Below are 14,171 nucleotides of genomic sequence, written 5' to 3'. Positions count from 1 at the left end.
AAATAAGATGAAGAAGTATACCTTTTTCGGAGAAGCCATTGGGGCGACGAGCTTGAAAGTAGCGATTTCCACACCTCAATTCAAATACAAACAACAAACTAAGAATCCCCAAGCAAAATCTAAGTGACGAATTTCTCAGAATTTAAGATTAGAGAATCGTTTTAGAATGTCAAGTGTAAAACAATTATTGCTTCAAAAATCAAACTCAAAAGCCGTCAAAATCCAATTTCAAAACCTCTGTCTTTATCACTGAGGGTAGAGGGCTATTTATAGGGAAGAAGAGCTGGTTTAGGGGGGAAATCCATTGGAGAAATTTTGAATTTCTTTCCCCCTTTCCAAGGCCAACACTGAAAGAGATTTGAAGATCTCTTAAAAAAGGGGAAAAGGGAACAATGATTTGATCGATTAGGTTGATAGGGTTATGGGTTCTGCAGGGTAGTTGGATGAGGGTACTGGTTTCGTCGCATGTGATCGTGGGTTTGTAGAATGATTTGCTCGCTGGATTTTACTTTTGACTGTCGCATAAAGGAGAAGAAGACGCAGAGTCGCATATTGGTCTTATACGTAGCTGCAAATTGTTGTTGTATTGGAATGTGTTTGGGCTGGGCAATCATGAAATTGGAATTGGGATGAGAATATGTATGTTTGGGGCTTTGGGCTGATGGAAATTTGTAAAAAATCCCAAAATTTTGGTCTCAAAATTGAGTCAAGGTGGGGGATAGAATAAAAGGAAAATGACCATTTGAATTTCAATTAAAGCCAATTGAAATTAAGAAATATAGCCAATATGAAATTAAGTAACAAAATTGGCTAAAAATTAAGTAAAATGAATTAGTATAATCAACTAACGAGCTTCTTAATCGTAACAAAAATAAAATAAATAACTCGATTATAAACTAATAACTCAAAATTATAAATATAGCTTACAGTAAATTAATAAAATATTTAACTAAAGTGTAAAATTCTTTGTGATGATTTTTCAAATATTTATAATATAACGGGATTGTAAAAATATATATATTTATTATTTAAATTGATAAAATTACTTTGAAAATAACTGGAAAGTATTTTAAATTTCATAAATTATTAATTCATAAATACAACCATCACTATTAAAATATAGAATATTTTGAGATGATTTTTGAATATTCATAAAATACATTCATTATCTACATAATTATATTAAACACATATATTATTTAAATATCATAAAAGAGGGACAAAACTTGCAAACTATATATATTTTTTCATTTTTTTTTGAATTTTTATTTCAAATCATTTGTGTCATGCCCGAGCCTACACCCTAGACGTGATCGACAATCAATGACCATTACTGGCATTGAGTAGACCCTTGAGATGACTTACTTAACTCAGTAGGAGAAAACAGTCAATACGATAATCATCAAAGAATTGAACTAAACTGAATAATAAGATAATTGGAATGTTTTAATGATTTAAACATTCAACTTGGACAAAGTGGCAACCAAGTCTTTCACATAAGAATAATACAGTAAAGACTAATGAACTACCTGTCTATCTATGAAGCCTTCTAAAACTGATATGCATATTGGGACAGACCCCACACCATCCTATAAAAAAAGGAAAGACAGAAAGTGATAAATGTGTCCTCCAGAATGCAAGGAGGCTCACCACTGACTCTCAGCTGGATCAACGATGTGATGGATGATGTTGATCCTGGTTACCTGCGTCTACATCATTATATGATGCAGGCCAATTGACATCTATACATTGAATGTACGAGTATGCGAGTTGAAATGTTAAAACAACTTAATTTTGAAAAGGAGTAAGAAGGAACACTTACCTTGGTCTGCTCAACTCAAGAATAATATGACTCAATAATACTAACTCATTTCAATGTAAACAAATTTAAAAGCATGTGTAATATAAAGAAAATTTGTTTGAAAACATGTTGTAGGTTCTGAATGTATTCAAGGATACAAATATGTCTGAGATGTATGTGAGAATACAAATAAATTGATGTGTATATATATAAATACATTTAACTTCTGTGGGAGTTTCTCTAATCGAAAACCATATCTTAAGAGCTACAATAATGATACAGCGATCTACCCTCACTCCGACAGGGCATCGTATACCCTACCAAATGTATAAGATTTGATTGCCTAATGGATCCACTAGACTACTGTGAAAAGGGTTCATCTAAAGAGTATGACCTCTTCTACCCATGGTAGATACATGGTTTATGAGGCTGTGAGCTGTCTGAACTCTCCCCCATATTGGTGCTCAATGCTACTCCCAAAAATATACTAGCTCTTATGTTTAAAAAACATACTGATTTTGTGATTTGAGATTAGTGCTCAAAATACTTAGCTCAAAGGCTATCTTTGAAATAACAATTCCTCTGCTTGGTTCATTTAGAAAGATATTTCTTATTAACTGAAAACTATGCCAAAGACTCTTTGAAAATCTCAGTTTCTCTTCTTTTCAACTATGAAAACATTTTAAGTTCTTTTGGGACTACTTTGTTCCTATATATTGCTTTGAAGGAATACTTCACTTTGCTTTGAACTGAACTCGAGCTTAAGTCTTAAAACGTCACTTCAAACGTTTGTAAAGACTTATGAAAACTTGAAATGAATTTCTCTTTCTTATCTTTTAGTCCTTGATTAAACTGACCTTTAAGTGTTAAAACAAGTTAATGCATTTGCAAAAGACTTCATGAATGTACTTTAAAATTTTTCTAGACTTGGCTCTAACTTTCCCATGAATTTGAAGTTATGGATTTAAGGATGTAAATTTGTGTTTCTAGTTGATTTCTATGTAATTAGAAGTCATTTAGAGTAGTTAGAATTATTAGAAGGTGTTAAAACACCTTAGAGGGGCTTAATTGGACTAAAATAGGAAAACTGGGCAAATAAACGCCGATTTGGGCGCGTTCGGGGCGCCGCGCTAGACCATTTGGTCTGAGGCACCATTCTGGTGCATTGCAGGCGTGCCGCCCCAGGCCCTTTTGCATAGATGGGGAGCACCGCGCGAGGTGGTACCCAGATGCGTCTGAACGATTTTTCTTCTCTCATTTTGTGATCCTAAATCACCTAAACCTCCATAGTTCAATTCCCAAATCCTTCGGTTTATTAGTATCTACAATACGCAATAGATCTAACTCGACCCGGAATGACGAATTAATGCAACAATAGGCAAACAACAACTCAACAATCAAGAACGTAACCATGTTTTCCAAGAAATTCAATATTCTCATTCAACCAATTCGAAAATCAAACGATTGAAGTAAGATTGGTGTGTGGGTGAACTAACCCAACACTAAAAGATCTCACATACCTTTATATGAATCACCCCCGAAGAAATCCACAAGTTTAACCTTGGCGTTCTTGGCGAATCCTTGATTTTTCTCCCTTTTCTTCTTCTTTTTTCTTTTATCGAAGCCCTAAACGTGATTTTGATTTTTTTATCTGAACTAAAACTTGTTCTTACCCCAGTAAGCCCATAAACCAAAATAGAAAATAAAAGAACATTATAATTACTCACTCCTAGGTCCTAACACGTTTAAGCATAAAACAGAATGCCTCAAAAAAGCTGAAACAAACTTTGTCACTCCCCCTTTCTCTTTCACTCACTCAATCAGGAAACCATAGAAGTTGTTGAAGATAATCAATCAAAGCATTGGAGATATAAAATTGATTGTTTGAAACTCGCTTCATTTTTAAATAAAGGTATCCATGATCTTTTTGAATATCAATAGTGATACTAAAAATACTTATTTTTCATCTCGATCCTACTTTATGATCTTNATATATGAAAGACTTTTTTATATTCAAGAATTCAAAATATATTGTTATTATAAGTTAATTGTTATTTATATTTATACATATTTGATAAATTGATTGTTTGACTCAAAACATGGTTAACGTTTGAAATGAGATGGTGTAATTTTTACCTTTTTGTTGTTAACAGTAAGATAGTAATAGTAATATTTTATTTATTGTGATCTCAATGAAGCACAATAGTTCTTAATATTAGTATTTGTCAAATTTATGGACAGTTATACTGCCAATAAGGGATGTCATTAATGGAAATGCCAGATGCAAATTCTAGGTGAGTTAAGTGGCTATTGCTATTGCTATTGCGGTCAAATATATGCCATCAAAATTGAGGAAATATTTAATGTTCTAAATTATTAGAAAATTTGATCAAAAAATTTAAAGAACTATAATATTTTTTAATTTTAAGACTAACTAACTTTTTTAAATTAAAAAAATATTAAAGCTAAAAGAGTAAAAGTATTTAGAAAATTAAATAAAATATCATTAGCCAAAAAGACACTTGCATTTTTAATATGTTTACCAACAATTTCAGTAATTTTGCTTAAAAATTTAGGAATCAACCAATAATTAACTAAATTTGGAAGGAGAGGGTTATCTACGGTGCAACATAATCTTTTTTTTTAAAAAAAAAAAATCAAAAAAAAAACTAAATTATAATGGAGAGATTAAGTGAATTTTTTTTTTAAAAAAATTATATATAAAAAAAAGTTTATGAAAGAATTTTTTTGAAAAAAGCTAAAAAGTTGGAAGGAAGGGAGGGGGTTTACCATTAGAGAAAATCGTGGAGTGGGGTAAGAAAAATATTTTATATTTTATTTCATAGTTTTTAGAGAAATATTATTATTTCAATATTTTACTTTAATTAATCATCTTTTTAATTTTTATCAATATTAAATGATTGTCTATATAAAGTGTGCTAAAAAGAAATATGTATGTTCTATTAAACTAATAAAAGATACTTTCTTCGTTTCAAAAATAATGTTCCTATTTTCTTTTTAGTTTGTTTAAAAAAGAATGATCCATTTCCTTTTTCGGTAACACTGTAACTTTCCACGTGACATGTTTAAGACCACAAGATTAAAAAGCATTTTGATACATTTTACATGAATTTAATTTAGAACCACAAGATTAAAAAGTCTTCTTTTTTTTCTTAAATTCGGTTCAAAGTCAAACTAAGTTATCCTTTTTGAAACGGAGAGAGTAGTAATTTATATATAAACCTAGACGGTCAATTGTTTGAACATGAAATTAAAAAAATAAATCCTAAGTTTGTTTAATACGCATATTTATCTTTCAAAAAAGAAAAGTAAAGAAGATTATAATTTATCACTGTTCAGGACTAACACGTGCAATTAGAAAACAAAAAAACTGAAACAAACTTTGTCTCTTTGTCTCAGTAATAATAAAAGTTTGAATGGAAGATAAAGCGTGATCAAAACTTTGGAGATATCGAGAGAAAAAAAATAATTATTTGAAACAATTGCTAATATAACTTGTGATTCTTGGTTTTGCAGCTTCTACTCTATTTTATTGAAAGAAAAACATATCCTTTCTATTTTGTAAAGAAAAACATCAAGTGTTGTTGTCAAAGAAATGGCGTCGCTCTCCAACTCAATTTCCAAAGGATTGCTGCATAGTCCAGAATTGCGTGAGGTACAAAATTCAATTTCATTTAAACCTCAATCAAACATTTTCCACCTTATTCTTATTCGTTCTTTTGTGTATTTTTTAAGTTAAATTTATCATTCTTATATGTTTTAACTTCTGCAAGTATATGCTGGAGACTGTTGTGTACCCGCGAGAGCCAGAGCTTCTCAACGAGATTAGACTTATAACTTAAAATCATCCAAGGTAATATTTTAGTATTAATTTATACTTGTTAATCTCGTTTTACCCATAAACTTCAATACTGCAAAATAAAAATATTTTACTTTCGCCCATCACCATACAACATTTTTTTTGTGTAAACCCTCAAACTATTTTTAATTAAATCAAAAACCTAAATTGCTAAACCTTCTCTAAAAATAAATTACATTGGCCAATACATTTTTCATGTGACTTCAGTAAATTTTCATTTTCCAACCCAACATAACACCTCATGCTTTCCATTGACTCATCATATTTTTCTTAAAAAATTTACTAACAATAGTATTATGAAGAATGACTTAATTTTTTTAGTCTACTTTAAAAAGAATGATATCCTTCCTTTTTTAACACTATTTTAACTTCAATTTTCAATATGACATGTGTTAAGGTTACAAGATTAAAGAGTATTTGTAAACATATGTCATAACTATAATTTAGAACCATAAGATTAAGAATTTGTTTTTCTTTTTTTTAATCTCAGTTCCAAGTTAAACTAGGTCATTGCTTTCAAACAGAAGGAGTAGTATTTAGTAGGGCGACAGTTGGGCCGATCAAAATGGGTCAATACAATATACGGGTAAAGATTCAGTCCAGTTCAAATTTGTTTTGGTTAAAATAGGTTGGCTCAAAACTGATTAGGTTACAAGTTATAAGTAATAGGTCATAACTCATCCGTCCAATTTTTACTAAGTTTTAATAACATTATTTTGTTATTTATAAACTTTTTGTACCTAATAATTTTTTTTCTTTATAATAACTATATATATCATATAAAATGAAAAAATATTTTAAAAATATTTTGACAAAATTTCTCAAAAATCAATTTGGATTACACATCAATCCAATTTTTTAATGGATTAAGTTAACAAATTGTGAATCAATAGCTAACCCAAATCTAAATGGGTTGGGTTGGACAAGTTGGGTTTGATGTTAGTGTAATCAATGGGTAGAATGAGGGCTAATAATGTGGGTAGTAGATGTTACATGAGTTACAAGAAACTAATAATCAAATAATTTACAAAAATCAATAGTCATCTTCTATCACAATTTATACACGCTAACTTATTCACTTAATATTTTGTTTTAATAATAAAATGCATATACACCGACAATAATGTGTTTTAAAAGTCAATCAGCTTAGCTTGAATTATATTTTTACAGTTGTTTAATGGGAACTGCACCAGAAGCTGGTCAACTAATTGCATTGTTGTTGAAACTAACAAATGCCAAAAAGACGATTGAAATTGGAGTGTTCACTAGATATTCCTTAGTCCTTATTGCCCTTACAATTCCTGATGATGGCAACACTAGTGCATCACAATTTTATACAACTAAAATTGGTTTAATGTATAATATATTCTCAAATTCATGTGTAGAACATCATTGATCTATGTGTGCAAATATTATGCAGATTATAGCTATAGACCTTGATCGAGATGCATACGAGATGGGATTGCCAATTATTAAAAAGGCTAACATTGAGCATAAAATTAATTTTATTCAATCCTCGGCATTATCAGCCCTTGATGAACTCTTGAATGAGGTAAGTAAAATTAAAGTTACTTTAAAATCTTTTGCATCCAATTACTTGATTAAACGAAACTACTTATTCTATTGCAGAATGACAATAGAGGAAGTTCCGATTTTGCTTTCGTCGACGCAGACAAAGTTAGCTATCAAAAGTACCATGAGAGAATGTTAGAATTGGTGAAAGTGGGAGGTATTATAGTATATGACAATGCACTATGGTTTGGGACAGTTGCTATGCCAGAGAAGTGTGTTAAGGAAACAATGAAGCCAAATAGGCAACACATCATTGAATTTAATAAATTTTTAGCTTCGGATACTTGTGTTCAAATTTCCCAAGTCCCTATAGGTGATGGAATCACCATTTGTTGGCGACTCTAAAAAGAGTTCTCTTTTGTTCTATGAATAACAATTGTGTGTCTTGTGTTTGATGTTGAAATGTTTCCTTTTTTACTAGTAAGTTGTTGTTGCAACAATTATTGTACTATGACATTTTCGCTGCTAATATTGAGTATGTGAAAAAGTAACTCCTTATTTTAAGAGTTATCAAATGTTCATATAGTATTTTGGAAATCATTTGAAGCTGTTAGTGTCTCCTTTAATTTAGCTAGTTATTTCATTCATTTAGAAGTAAAAAAACCCCCTTTTTATTGTCTTTGTTTTCCAAGGAAATAATTGACTAAATAGTAGTAATAATAGATTGAAGTTAAGTCTGAACTGTTTTCCTCGTGGGAACGATCCCAACCTCATTAGTTGGGTTCTTTACTTGATACGACCGCTTTACTTCTTATTTGAGAAGTAAGTTTGAGCGTATCAGCTTCCACTCGCTGCCTAGAGGTCATGGGCTCGATTCCCACACCTCCCATTTTATTTTTATTAATTTTTGTACTTTACTTTTCAGCGAGCACACCCAAGATCAATCCCCCTTGACCCCATTTCCACTTTCACGTTTTAGTACTTTTCAAGGGTGAGGTCGCGAGTTCGATTTCTAATGACCTCACCTAATTTATACCCATTTAAATTTCCAGATTTATACATCTCTGTTTAGCTGAAAACAACTTATAATTTTCTGGAAATTTTTTCACTTTTTCCAGCTCACTTCCTTCAACATTTACAGTTGAATTCATAGGGTAATTTGTAGATCATTTAATATGTTTTATGGGTGCATTGTTCATCGATTCGTGTAGCCAAAAGATTAAGCTTAAATCAGCCACACTTTCATTTAAATGAACATCACGATTTACAAAGGGTTATGCACGTAAAATAAAAACCAAAACATTATCAATTTTGGAGCCTTAATCCGAGAACACATAGTCACTGCCACATTTTTGCACACACATGAGTATAGATTCGGAACACATATGTTATCTTTCATACGATTTAAAGTACACAACCATAATCATATTCATCACGAAAACATAATATACACCTAAAATCTATCAGCAATCATACACAACCTAGGATTCATTGGGAGCTACTGACAGGGGCATGCAAAAGGGGAAACAATCCTAGTTTTTCGGACGAATAATATGAACCTTAAGGGGTCTCTTGGGAAAGGGACCAAGAGAGAAGAAAATCCATACCTTTTTGACGTTAAAACCTCAACTTTCTACCTAAAGAACTCCTCCAAACACACGTCCAACTCCAAAAGTTCAACACGAAACTCGATGGAAAACCTTCTCTTTGCCTACGTGATTGATTAACGTTTGTTTTTCTTATTTTTTTTCGTGTGAGTTCTTAAAGTGTGAAAAACTTTGGTTAACCTACTGTTTGGAGTTGATTTGGCATAGAAAACGTGAATGAGAGTGATAGATACGTGAGAGAGAGATGAGCGTGGGAGAGAAGAGTTTTCTTAGGCTTAGGAGACTAGTTTAGGACTTAGTCAAATAAGGTTTTATTTAATTATTAAAAATATGATTTAATTTTATTTTAAATCATATAATAACTAATATATATAAATTAATTACATTAATTTACCAACTTAAATTAAAAACAATTTAATTCATTGCTTCCACCTAGGTTCGAACCTAAGTGGAGCAAGACTTCACTTCAAGAGCCCAATTTCGGCCCTCTCTCCCCAAAATGCCCCTCCACCTTATTAATTAAATAATTAAAGATATATTTAGGATAATTACAATACTACCCTTAGCCTGGAAAAAGACCATTTTACCCCTTGACCCTCCAAACCTAAGATTTTCCCTTTTTAAGTCCAGTAAAGACTCCTTCAAGTAAATCTTCGTATTCGAGAGCCCTACATGGTTGGACCCAACCTTTCCTAGCTCAACTAACTCCCCAAGTTAGTTGGATTGGATGTATCAAGGGTTCCGAGGTCTGGTTCTACGCGCATAGATCCGTGTGAACCCAGTCTAATTGTTAGCACTCTAGACACATTAAGCAGTATTTAGCATATCCATTTTTTAGGGTTGTAACAAATGTTATGTCCCATTTCATCTATGTCGAGCATCTAAATTAGTGAGTGTTCTCTAGGCTGAGGCAAGTTATCTATGATCTATGATTGTAGGGCTCCAAGCTAAAAATGAGATTCTATTGTGACGCAGAACCTCCTAGGCCCAATACCTCCAAGAGACTTGACAACAATAAAGTAGGAGTAAGTTGCATTATCCATTTACCACAGTCAACAAGGAGCTACAAAGACAGTTCTATTTAGTGGAGAATGAATATTTCCATCTTTACTCCATACACACTATACCTTACAAGAAAGGGAAGCCAAGTTGAGGCTGATTTGGCATTGGTTCAACAATTGTATGATGAGGATGCAGTTGACAAAGTTTGACTTGAATTAAGCTAGAAGTGTTGTGAGAAAGGTATAACATTGATAACTATGTGGTCTAATGTTACATAAATTGGGTTGCCCTAAATACCCAAGCAGACACCCTTCATGATATCCAAGATAGATACCTTGATCTTTTGTTGGCTATTGCTGAAGTTGAAGACTCTACTAATGTTGTGAGAGAATCTCAAGATAATTCCCTATCTAGTGATGACTAGGATGTTGGCCAATATGTGTTTAAATAGTACTACTAATTAAATAAAGGTTGCAGATACATGAAGTTACCTATGTTTAGTGAACCAGTGAAGAATAGAAGAACAAAATTTAATTCACAAAACTAAAATCTATAAAATGTAGTAGAATATGGAAAAATTTATTAGGAAGAAGATCAAGCCCACCAAGTGGACAATGTCCCTTCTAGGAAATTATTCCCCTATAGTATCCAATGTCTGATTTAGAATATGTCCTCCCAGGATAGAATGATCTCAATCACTATTGTATTGATATCCAAAACTCTATCGTCAGCGAGCCACTCAACGACACTAAAGCACATGAAAAAAATATTTATCGACAAAAAAAGAAGAAATCAAAAAATTTCATAAGTAAAAAATTATGTAAAGAATAACTAGTTTACAACCAAGAGGAACTGAATCCGAAAGGTTGCAACCTTTCAAAATCTACACGAGCATTCATAAAAGATTGCGACCTTTCAAACGGTCATTAGTATTCCTGGAAGTTGCAACCTTTTCGAAAAGTCATTTCCAATGGCGGGAAATTCAATTAAAATGGGAATGCATTTTAAATGAAATTGATCGCACACGGATTTGAGTCATGTCAGAATGTTTTGCTAATTAACTAAATAATTAAAATAAACTTTGTTCAATAAATAATCTCTTGGTCATTCATTTTGCAAAGCTAAAATCGAGCGAGCGACGACGGCCACGGAGCAAGGGGTCCCTCTTTACAACCCTTTTAACGACCAATAGGAGTTTTTCTTCATTTAAACAATTATATTTTTCTTTTCACCACCAACGAGGGAGAAATTCCATTTAACAAAAGCATAAGAGAATTTTTAAAGTTCCTCTCTTTTTATTTTTCCTCCATTTGCCATTAACCGTTTCTATATTCTCAACAATGTCCACATGAACGAGAATGGTTATACCATAAGGAAATGTGTACTTTACAAGAAAGGATCAATTGCATTTGGATATGTAGGTTTCCCCTTGGACTTCCCATAGTCAACATATGTCGGATATACTCGGTCAATTGACCAATTTAAAGCAACATCTGTTTAAGCACTTTCATACTAAAGACCTTGGCAGATTAAAGTACTTTCTAGGTATTGAGGTTGCTTAGTCTAGATCAGGTATATTTATTTCTCAATGCTAGTATGCCTTAGACATTCTTCAGGAAACAGGAATGATGGGATGTAGACCTATTGACACTCCTATGCATACGAATGTTAAACTTCATCCAGATAGAGGGAGGAACTTAGTAATACTGAAAGGTATAGACGGCTTGTTGGAAAGTTGAATTATCTCACAGTGACTAGACATGACATCTCTTTTCCCATGAGTCTTGTAAGTCAGTTTATGACTTCCCCTTATGATACTAATTGGGAAGTAGATGTTCGTATTCTGCGATATATAAAGTCAGCTCCTGGTAAAGGACTACTCTTTGAGGATCAAGGCCATGAACATATCATTGGATGTACAGATACCGATTGTGCAGATCACCCTCTAACAGGCGTTCGACTTTCGGATATGTGTTTTAATCGGAGGTAATTTGGTGTCGTGGAAGAGTAAGAAACATAATGTGATTGCTTGATCTAGTGCAGAATCACAACATCGAGCAATGGAGACAACAACTTGTGAGCTAGTTTTGCTCAAGTAGTTGCTAGGAGAACTAAAATTTGGCAAAATTGATTAGATGGAACTTGTGTGATAATCAAGCGGCTTTCATATCACATCAAATCCAGTTTTTCATAAAAGAACTAAGAACATTGAGATTGACTGTCACTTTTCGAAGAAAAGATACTCTCAGGAGATATTGTTACAAAATTTGTGCAGTCAAATGATCAACTTGCTGATATGTTCACCAAGTCTCTCACATGTCCTCGTATTAATTACATCTCTAACAAGCTAGGTACATATGATTTGTATGCACCATCATGAGGGGGAGTGTTAGAATAGGAATAAGTATTTTCCTACTTAGAATAGGAATAGGAATCCTAGTTGCATAAGGGTTCCAATGTAGTGTCTATAAATAGGGTCTCAATGTAACAATGTATATACACAATTGAGTAATATTCTTCCCATATATTTCTCAAATCTGTAAAGCCAGTGACTAGCAAGCTAACCCTTAAGCCTATCTGAGTATGAAACAAGATATAAAGCGGTAATAAGAGTTATTCTAATACAAATTCCACCACTACATAAGAAAAACAAAATCTAGAAACTTAGAAATTCCAAGAAAACACAAAAGGATCAACCGTACCCCTTTTTAGTTCTTTGCTCTTGTAAAATCTTTTGCCTTCTCAACCTCTGTAGAGGCCTTCTTCTAAAGCACATTTTCCTCTTTCTCAAGAATCACCAGTTTCTAAGCAGATGTACAACAAAATATTCAAATACATAAACCTGCTTGCAACGGAAAATTATACACGAAGCTGAAAAAAGAGGAACATGGAATAAACTAGGGCAAAAGAGCCTAAGCACCTCAATCACTTTGACCTATATAATGTTTTACCATTCTTAGACAAGTTTTTTGTTTCCCCTCCATTGTGTCTAAATAAGAAAGTAAATACAGCTTCAAAATACGCAGAGACCTCTACCATCACTTTTCTTTCTATTACCTTTCAAGTTTACCTAACAGAGAAATTTTTATTGGTGATAAATGTGATTCTATAATGTCATCCAAATAAAAATAAAACTAGTATGTCCAAGTGAATGTGGAAAATAATTTAAACCTCATAACTGTTAAGAAGACGGACTATCATTTAGCAAAAGAGAAGTATATAACTACATTGTCAAACGTCCTAATGAGAAGAATTTACAGGAAATATATGTAACAACTGGAATCTAGAAGAGAATGGTGGTACACAGGAGAAATGAAAATCACTATTTGCCACTTGCTGGCAAAGTCAAACTTCGCGGTGCAAGAAAAGAAAGAGAGATACTTTTTCCCACAATAGCTAAATACTGCTTCACATATTCTCTAGAGGAAAGAATATCATCCCTGATAGGCTTCCTCTTAGATATACATCCTCATGACACACTAATGGCAATTCCATGTACCGAGTTAAAAAGCAAGAGACAATTATAGTAAATTGATTCTAGATAGTTTTTATTATGTAATTGGAAGCCATTGATAGTAGATTTTGAAGATAAATATATTATCAATTAATTAATAGCCTCAACCTAAAGAATCAGGGATCGCTTATATGAGATATTTTTTTTATATTGTTGGTCTCAGAGTTTGTGCGCACACTTGTACTAATGGAGTAGGCACCCATAAGCGCAAAAATAGTTTCTCAAGGTGATTAAACCATAAAAAAGAACTCATCATCAGTAAAAGCTAGCGAATGAATTTCTGACGAACGATCATATCTACGTTGCAATACCTGTTGAACGTGATCAACGATCCAACTGCAAATTTGCTACAACAAGGAAGACTCACTGAATTTGGTTTTAAATGGATTTATGTGAAAATTCTACGAAGGAGAAAAATAACGGTCCAACCCAGTTTGTTCTTTGTGGGTGGATATATGCCTTTTCTTACGCATGTTAAGTTAAATTCGAAATGCTACTCCCAATCCACACGCCAACAATTTCTCTAGTGACTTCCAAAAGGTTGTTGGTTAAATAAAACTAAGCAAAAATAGTAAAATAACTACAAACATATACCTCTTTATATTTATACGTAGTTCTATATGTTCCTAACTAATAATGCTTCACTGATACTAAATTAGTATCATATATTATATTTGTATCATTACAGTTGATGATTTCACTTAATTGATACTAAATCACTATGTGTATATATATATACATATGTGTATGTGTGTATGTATATATATATATATGTATGTATATATATATATATATATATATGCATATATATATATATATATGTATGTATATATATATATGCATATATATATATAT

The 14,171-nt window shown here is 32.2% G+C and overlaps 1 pseudogene; it reads left to right on the top strand.

The window, feature by feature from the left end:
• Positions 1 to 5,417: 5,417 nt before the first annotated feature.
• LOC107020090 lies at positions 5,418 to 7,598 on the top strand (annotated as a pseudogene).
• Positions 7,599 to 14,171: the final 6,573 nt, after the last annotated feature.

The sequence above is a fragment of the Solanum pennellii genome, chromosome 5 (genome assembly GCF_001406875.1).
Source record: "Solanum pennellii chromosome 5, SPENNV200".
NCBI classification, from domain to species: domain Eukaryota; kingdom Viridiplantae; phylum Streptophyta; class Magnoliopsida; order Solanales; family Solanaceae; genus Solanum; species Solanum pennellii.
Note: the sequence above shows the minus strand (reverse complement) of the source record. Positions and strands in the feature narration are given on the sequence as shown.